Consider the following 9,179-nt stretch of genomic DNA (forward strand, 5'->3'; position numbering starts at 1 on the left):
GGTGTTGGGAAAATTGGATAATCACATGCAAAAAAATAAAAGTACGTCATTAAATTACATCATACACAAAAAGTAACTCAAAATAGATTAAAGGCTTGAATGTAAGACCTGAAAGCATAAAACTCCTAGAAGAACACATAGGCATTAAGTTTACTGACATTGGTCTCGGTGATGATTTTTTAATCTGATACCAAAAGCGAAAGCAAGAAAAGCAAAAATAGACAAAGGACCTACATCAAACTGAAAAGACTCGGCACAGCAAAGAGAACCATCAATAAAATGAAAAGGCAACCTACTGAAAAAGAGAATATTAGCAAATCATATATCTGATAAGGGGCTAATATCCAAAATATATAAAAACCTCGAATTTGAACAGCAAAAAAAAAAAAAAATTCAATGAAGAAAATGGGCAGAAGAACTGAATAGACATTTTTCTAAAGAAGGCATACAGATGGCCAATAGGCACATGAAAAGATGCTCCACTTCATTAATAATCATGGAAATGCAAATCAAATTTACAATGTGATCTCACCTCACATCTGTTAGAACGGCTATTATCAAAAAGGCTAGACATGACAAGTGTTGGCAAGGATGTGGAGAAAAAGGAACCCTCACGCACTGTTTCTGGGAATGTCAATTGGTGCGTCCACTATGGAAAACAGCATAGCATTGCCTCAAAGAACCAGAGATAGAACTGCCATCTGATCCAGCAATTCCACTACTGGATATTTATTCAAAGAAAATGAAGACACTGATTTGAAAAGATATCTGCACTCTCATATTCACTGTGGCATTATTTACAATAGCCAAAATATGGAAACAACCTAGTGTCCGTTGATGGATGAATACAGAAAATGTGGCATATATGTTTGAGAATTTGTACATTTACATTTGTGTATGTATGGAGATATGCGTGTGTGCATATGTATGTGTGTGTGTTTATATATTTGTATATGTGTGTGTTTATATATTTGAGTATTTGGATGGGTGTATATACATGTGTGTATTATAATATGTATACTATAACCTATAATTTATACATATAGAAACACACATACACACACAATGGAATATTTTTTATGGTGATAAATTTATATTTAGATGTAGCTAGTTTAGATCATCCCAATTTTGAATGAACTGAACTCAGTTTAGATAATCCCAATTTTGGTGGCAACATCCAAAACATTATAGTCAGGAGCCAGCCAAACATATACACTCTTCTCTCCATCGGACCTGACCCGGGTGTTGACCTTGGTCACATCAATGTCATAGAGCTTCTTCACAGCCTGTTTGATCTGGTGCCTGTTGGTCTTCACCTCCATAATGAACACAAGTGTGTTGTCATCTTCTGTCTTCTTCATGGCTGACTCAGTAGTCAACAGCAACTTGGAGAAGGCATAGTGGTTAAGCTTCTTTCTCCTGGGGGCACTCTATTGAGAGTATTTGGGCTGGCTTTAGAGATGCAGTGTCTTGGGCCATGAGAATGTAGGTGATGTGCAGATCTAATTTTTTTTTGTGGCTGTGGATGCCTCTCAGCACCATTTCCCTGGCCTTCAAAGCCTTTGCTCTGACTTCAGCTTTGGGAGGGGCAGGGGCTTCCTTCTTTGCTCTGATGTGATCTTCATGAAAGGCCACACAGAGGAATATTATACAGCCATAAACCGTTTGTGAAAATATGTATAGATCTCAAGGGTTTTATGCCCAGTGAAATAAGTCAGAGAAAGACAACTAACATATGATTTCTCTTATATGTGAGTCTAAAACCTACGCTCATAGATAAAGAAAAAAAAATTGATAGTTCCCAAACATGGGGAGTAGGGGTGAAAGAAATTGGTGAACTGTTTTTGTTTTGTTTTGTTAGTATAAATAAATTGAAGTTAAAAAAAAAAGTAAAATATTTAGAAAAATTAAAAAGAGATGTAAGTCATTTACACTGAAAACTGTAAAATGTTGCTGAGGGAATAGTAAAAAGGAACCAACTGAATGCAGAGTATATTATTTTCCTTAATTAAAAAGCTCAGGGTTTTCCTCCAACATGGTCTAGTCAATCTATTCTTAATCAAACTCTACTAGATTTACCTTTCTCTGGAAAAAAAAAGTTCAAACGTTGACAAGCTAGTTCTAAAATTTATATAGGCACTCAAACCAGCTAAAAGAGTTGGATCAGGGCACCTGAGTGGCTCAGTCGGTTGAGCATCTGACTCTTGATTTTGGCTCAGGTTATGATCTCACAGTTTGTGGGATAGAGCCCCGTGTCTGGCTCTGGGCTGATAACACAGAGCCTGCATTGGATTCTCTCTCTCTCCCTCTCTCTCTCTTCCCCTCCCTCCCTCCCTCTCTCCCTCTTCCCCTCCTTCCCTCTCTCTCTCTCTCTGTCTCTCAAAATAAATAAACAAACATAAATAAAAATCAAGATGTAAAATTTACACTACCTGATTTCAAGACTGTTGTGGTTTTGCTGAAAAAACAGATAAATAGAACAGAATAAACAGTTTAGAAAAAGACACATGTTTGTGGCCAATTGATACTTGACAATAGGGAATGAGAACTCTTCACAACAAATCACACTGACACTCTGTGGGGGAAGGAACTGACACTGAACATCTCTGTGGGGGAAGGAAAGTGACCTTTACCCTCACATCACACAACATGGTCCGTTTTCAGGAAACGCTTAGTTGTGTGATGTAAGAATAAGGTGTATTTAGTTTGGTGTGGCTATTTCTTTGACATTACATGTCAAAGGTAAAAGAGTAAAAGGAAGGGGAACTTTTTGCAACTTTTGAGGTAGGCAAAGATCTCCTAACAGAAGAATCATTAAAAACAGTATATGTGACTATTTTGAAATAAAAACTACTCGTGTTTCTTTAAGGAAATAAAAACAAGACCCAGAATGGCAGAAAAATGTTTGTAATCCATGTAGGCGATGAAGAACGTCTACCCAGAATATACAAAGAACTCCTAAAACTCAATAATATTAAAAAGAAACACAACTTTTTTTTTTAAAGGTTTGTTTATTTTGAGAGTAGAAACACAACTTTTAAACAAGCAAAATTTGGACAGACTCTTCACCAAAGTAGATGCATCACCAAAAGATAGCAGTACATATCCATTATGAAAGTCCAAGTTAAAAAGACTGCCAAGGGGCACCTGGGTAGCTCAGTCGGTTAGGCATCCGACTCAGTTTCGGCTCAAGTCATGATCTCTTGGTTTGTGGGTTCAAGCCCCGCATCGGGCTCTGTGCTGAGAGCACAGAGCCTGCTTGGGATTCTGTCTCCCTCTCTCTCTGCCCCTTCCCCACTTGCTCTCCAGCTGTCTCCCTCCAAATAAATAAAAACAAACTAAAAACAAAAACAAAGACTGCCGACACCAAGTGTTGATGAAGCTATGGACCAGTGAGGCTCTGTCTGAATGTCAAGTGGTACCGTTACTTTGGAATATTCTTCGCAGTTTCTTAAAAACTTCAACATACACCAATTTCTGAGCATTTATCTAAGAAATTACTTTTACTCCTAAATCTTTATCTAACAAAAGTGAAAGTGTAGGTCTATACAAATGCATAGAAACATCCACAGCGGTGTTACTTTGAGGAACCAAGGAGACTAGAAGTAACACAAATGTCCACCATCAACAGGTGAACAAAGAAAATATAGCTTATGCATAATATGAAATTCTACTTAAAATAAAAAAAGAACAAATGACTGACACATCATGCATCTTAAAACAATTATGCTGAGTAAGAGAAATGAGATATGAGTGTACATACAGCATGTTTCCATATACATTAAATTATTTTTAAAAATGCAAACTGTCTACATTGACAAAAAAGCTGATCACCGGTTTCCCAGGGACGGAGGGAAGAATTGACTGCAAAGGTACAACAAGGAACTGCTTGTGTTGGAAATTAGTGGCGTCGCGATTGTAGCAGTGGTTTTCACAGTTTGATATTTTTGTCAAAATGCAGTGCATTGTCAGTTTAAGCGGGTGAATTTTATTGCACATAAATTGTATCTCAAAAGTTGAAAAAAATTTTTTTTCTTCTGCAAAGGGAACATGTTTTACCACACACTGAAATATTATAAATTATCTGTAAAGGAAACAGTGTTTTTGGTGCATGCATAAATTAACAGATGAATAGAATAAAATATAAAATGCAGAATGAGTCCAAATGGGAATTTGGCATATATAAAAGTGGCATCTCAAAAATCAGTGGGCAAAAGTAGCCTTTGTAATAAATGACGTTAGGATCATGGATCACCATATGGAACACGCTAAAATTCGATCTGTTTTCACACTTTACAGCACGATACATTCCAAATGGATCAGAGATTTTAAAAAGAAGTGGACAAATTCTTCCATAATCTCGGAAGGAGAAAATTTTCTGTGACTCAAAATTAGTACATATATAAGGGAAAGAATTGTAAAATTGTCTATGATAAAGAAAACCTTCACAACGTAAAAGAAAAACACTGAGAGTAAAGTAAAAAGGCAAATGTCAAACTTAAGGAAATATTTGTGATTGATACCACTGATGAAAGATTTACATCCTTAGTATATCTGGCCGTGTTGAAATAGAGACCAAAAAGACCGAGAACCCGAATGAAATATGGGCATGAGATGTCAATTGCCAGTTCATAGAAATAGAAAACCGAGTGACTCTTAAACATATAAAAACACACCAAACTCACTCCTAAAATAAGTAAGGTAAGTTAAAACTACCCTGGAATACAATTTCTCACCTTTTAGACTGGCAAAACTCCTAGCTTGGCAACCTGCTTGGTTACGGAGGCTGTAAAAAAAACCGGGCACTCCGTAACTGCTGAGGAGACATACAATTAAAGTAGAGAAAGTCAAAAAAGTAAGACAGGACAGTCATTTTGGAAGACAGTTTGGCAGTTTCTCACAAAGGCAAATATACGCTGACCATACAATTCAGCCATAATGCTCCTAGATATTTTTGCAAACGAGTTGAAAACGCACGTCCCTTAGAAAACCTACCCATGAACGGTTACAGACACTTACTCATAATTGCCAAAACTTGAAAGCAGCCAAGTTGTCCCTCAGTAGGCAAATGGATCCAGACAATGGAATGTTATCCAGTGAGGAGAAGAAATGAGCTATCAAGTCACACGAAAAGACGTGGAGGAACCTTAAATGAATGTTGCCAAGTGAAAGAACCCAATGGAACAAGGTCACATGCCATATGAATTCCAGCTATGTGGCATTCTGGGAAAAGACAGCAATGAGATCAATGGTGGCCAGGAGTTTGATATCAGGGAGGGATGGGTGAATGGGCGGAGCACAAGAGATTTTTAGGGCAGGGAGACTATTCAGTGATAATGCCATGGTAGACATATGTCATGACGTGTTTGTCAAAACCCATGGAACTGTAGAACACAGAGTCAACTCTAGTGTAAACTACGAACATTAGTTAATAATAATTAGTTAATAACCAACATTAGTTAATCACATTAGTTGATATTAGTTAACGTCAATGAGTTAATAACATTGAAATCAGGTAATAATAATGTGTCGATGTTGACTCATCAATTATAACAAATATACCACACTAGTGCAAGACATTACTAATAAGGAAAGTGAGGGAGGGAAAGGAGCTATACGGGAACTCTATCGTCCGTACATTTCATATTCAAAACTGCTCTTAAAATAACGTATTCTCAGGTAAATTAGGCTAAACAGTTAATAAGTAATGAATTAATTAGGCTAAATAATTAATAAGTGCTTTGGAATGAACAACGGGTAAGGTCAAGAATGGGAGACAGAGCATTGTGGCGTTAGTAAGGAAGCTGGAAGGCAGCGTGTGGTGTTTACACAGCTAGGATAGGCCTGACAGGGAAGGCCAGACTTGAGCCTTATTTGAGGGAGGTGGGGGGTGCATTTCAGACGCACGAGCAGAAGCACAAGAAGCAGCTGAAGGCAAGGGTCCAGGGCAAGAGGGCCTAGCAAAGAGTGAGGAGGCCAGGGTCAGGGTTACTGGAGCAGCCCATTGTATAGATCTGGAGATCACACAACTCACTTTCAGCCTGGTCAGAGAGAAACAAGAGAGGTCTATGTTGAGCAGTCCTGTGTCTAGGAGAGAGGCCCTCAGTGTGTACCCTGGGATGGGGACAGCCGAGACACCAAGCAGCAGGATGGGGTGGAACTCTGCATTGTCCTGAACAAGCTGTTCTCACACACCAATAGGAGGTTTTGGCTTCTTCCCCCAACCTGTAGGCCATGGGTTTTCACTTTATTTCTTACCAAATTCAGAACTGTAACCCCAACAGCTTGCTATTAAACTAAAGCAGACAAGGGGGCAGCTAGGTGGCTCATTCTGTTAAGCGTCTGACTTTGGCTCCGGTCATGATCTCACAGTTTGTGAGCTCAAACCCCACATCGGATGAAAGGCAGAGGCCCTCCCCTGGTGACACCAGGGCAGGTGTACCTCGGAAAGCATTCGGATTGGCAAACGCCATTGTGTGTGCCAAACTTTAAAAATAGGCCCTGGGTGTAAACAAAACACCAAAATAAGTCTGCCTGCTTGAAAATGACATCAACCCAATTTCTGCTTATACCCCGGCCCCACCCTTTCAAAGACATAACTTAGGAGAGGTATCTAATCTCTTTTCCACACTAGAAAATAATCATTATTTCCAAACAGTGTCTGGGGGAAGATTCAGTGAGTCTGTGCCTGCAAAATGCTTCACACGGTGCCTGGCATGGAATACGTGCTCAAGGTTAGCCTGAAAAGGAACCTGTGGACAAGTGATCTGGGCACCTGCTCCTCTTGACTGAACAATAATGGAACATGGAGAAATGCTTCCGCAAAGCCAGGAGAGGCTTTATAGTGCTTTTTAAAGAATGATTCCCAATTTGCTGTCCTTGTAACTATAGTGTCCCACGAAATGTCAATCCTTGTTCCACAGTCAAATACACTTGAGTAAAAATCAGTCAAAACAACAACAAAAAAACTGGCTTCTTGTGGTGGGCCCACAGCCTTGTACAGACTTGTCCAATCGCTACATTGTACACATGAAACCAACGTAATGTTGTGTATTAACTATACTTTAATTAAAAAACAGCCTTCTTCCTTTTTTGAGGATTGAAATGCCTTCGTGTTGAAGATATAACATGGGCTGACATGGCTCGGCCTGAATTTCAGAAGGATGACTCTTGCGGCATTAGGACAGATGGCTGGAAGGTCAAGAGACAGGACCCAGAAATGAGAAATGACGTAGACCGCGGGGGTGTCTTGGGCATTAGCGACACTACAAAGGCAGAATAGACAGTAGTTGACGCCCAGTGAAATGTCAGGGGTGCAAGCAAGGCAGAAAGCAGAGGGTTTCCATTTTCTTCGCAATGTGGTGGTAAAATCTGAGACGACGAACAGGTAAAAAAGGAAAAAGAACGGGAAAAAGAAGAAAGAGAAGAGGCAGGTTCTTCACCTTGAGTCACTGTTCTGTACCAGAGATGAGTAGATGTCCATTTGATCTGGTCCTCATACTTCCAAAAGGTAAATATTTATCATCTCCCCTTTCCAGAAGAGAAAACTAAGCCTCACTGAAGTTAATAGCTTGCCTATACCCTTGGAGCTAGTGAAAGGCAGATTTCTTTCAAATCCATCCGTGTCCATCCACTACAACCCTCAGCTTGTGAATTTGCCCAAAATATGGCAGCTTCGTGTCAAGATGAGAGGGAAAAAAAACAAAAACAAAAACAAAAACAACTATGAAAAAGCCCATCCTTTTTATTGAACCACACCAACTTTGGAGAATCAATCTGAGATTTTGCTCAGATGGTTGTCAAATGCTCTCTGAGTGCGGCTGACTGCTTGGGGCAGTGGAGACCTAGCTATGCTTCCGAGGGGAAGTTATCCCCCTAAACAGGTGCTATCTCTTATTGATCCCTGTGAGCATGTCTCTGAGAATATGTCATAGAGTTCACAGGACTCAGGAGTACCCAGTAAAATAGCCAGTTCAGACCACTGCTCTTGGATGATCCAGCCTGTGGGATAACAACCCCTTTGAAAACTGGACATATTTTGTCAGACAAAATACCGCTTGGGAGTTTCTAATCCAGATGGCCTGCCCTGCCTGAACCCACCTAGTGACGCTCTAGGACAGAGTGGGAATACTTCCTACGCACTGAGGTATAGGTGAGGACCAGTTCTTTCAAATGATATTAGCGAAGACACATCTGTACCGCGCACGTGAATACCCACCCCCCACCCCCCAACAACCATCCCTCTGACGCTTTGCTTTTCAAGTTTGCATTCCCAAATCCTCGGGTGTGGAGGTGAGCACAAATGTGTAAGAGCCTCACCCTCAGGCCTCCCACCCGCTCTCTAAGGAGATGATCTTGAGTGGTTCGGGATCCTAACGCCGAGTACCACTTTCCCCTTGGGTGAAATGAGAACACCATGCACCGTTCAGAGAGTTGCTGGAGAAATGAATGTAAATCACCTCACTAGCCTTGAGCAAACAGGACTGACTTCTCACCAGAAACTGAAATTACCGCCGTGGATGGATGGAAAGGAGGCTGGTAATTACTCAGGGAGCCAAATGATGCGCGCAGTGGCAACAGGAGTAAGATGGCAGGTGAGGGCCTGAATCCACGATCCCGGGGGGCCTTGCCGCACCTGCTGCTCCCCTTCTCCCCGCAGGTACCACTGGCGAGGGGGGGAACAATTAAAACATAATGTCAAAATACATTTGGCTGTGTCACCACCCACATGTGATAGAACACAATGTAAATGTAAATTACACCGCGCGCTTTAGTTGGGAAGACCAGAGGCACCCGGGGCACTCCCGGGTAATTAGCTGCTAATGCAATCCGGGCAGAACGCACAGAAACCCTCCCTTCGTCAGCATTTCTGCCCACTCGGAGGGCAGCCCCTTTATGTAAATATAAAAGGATAATTACTGCAGGACGAAACAAAAATCATAATAATGGAGCAGGTAGTGTTTATCGCAGGGATGAGGACGAGTGGGGTCGTGAACGCACAAAGCAGCCCAGGAAGCGTGCAGCTACGTCAAAGCGGGGAAACCCGAGGCTCGGCCTCTCCAAAATCCTTGCGTGCCCCGGACGCAGCAGGAGCCAAGGGACACCCGCAGCGCTGAAGTTGCTGGGGCTTCTTCTTCGGGGAGGCTTTGCCCCTTCTTTAAACATAAACAAAAGAGAAG

General features: G+C 41.1%; 1 pseudogene; it reads right to left on the reverse strand.

Annotated features, from left to right (window-relative positions):
• Positions 1-1,148: 1,148 nt before the first annotated feature.
• LOC131515863 (large ribosomal subunit protein uL23-like) lies at positions 1,149-6,473 on the reverse strand (annotated as a pseudogene).
• Positions 6,474-9,179: the final 2,706 nt, after the last annotated feature.

The sequence above is a fragment of the Neofelis nebulosa genome, chromosome 7 (genome assembly GCF_028018385.1).
Source record: "Neofelis nebulosa isolate mNeoNeb1 chromosome 7, mNeoNeb1.pri, whole genome shotgun sequence".
Lineage (NCBI taxonomy): Eukaryota > Metazoa > Chordata > Mammalia > Carnivora > Felidae > Neofelis > Neofelis nebulosa.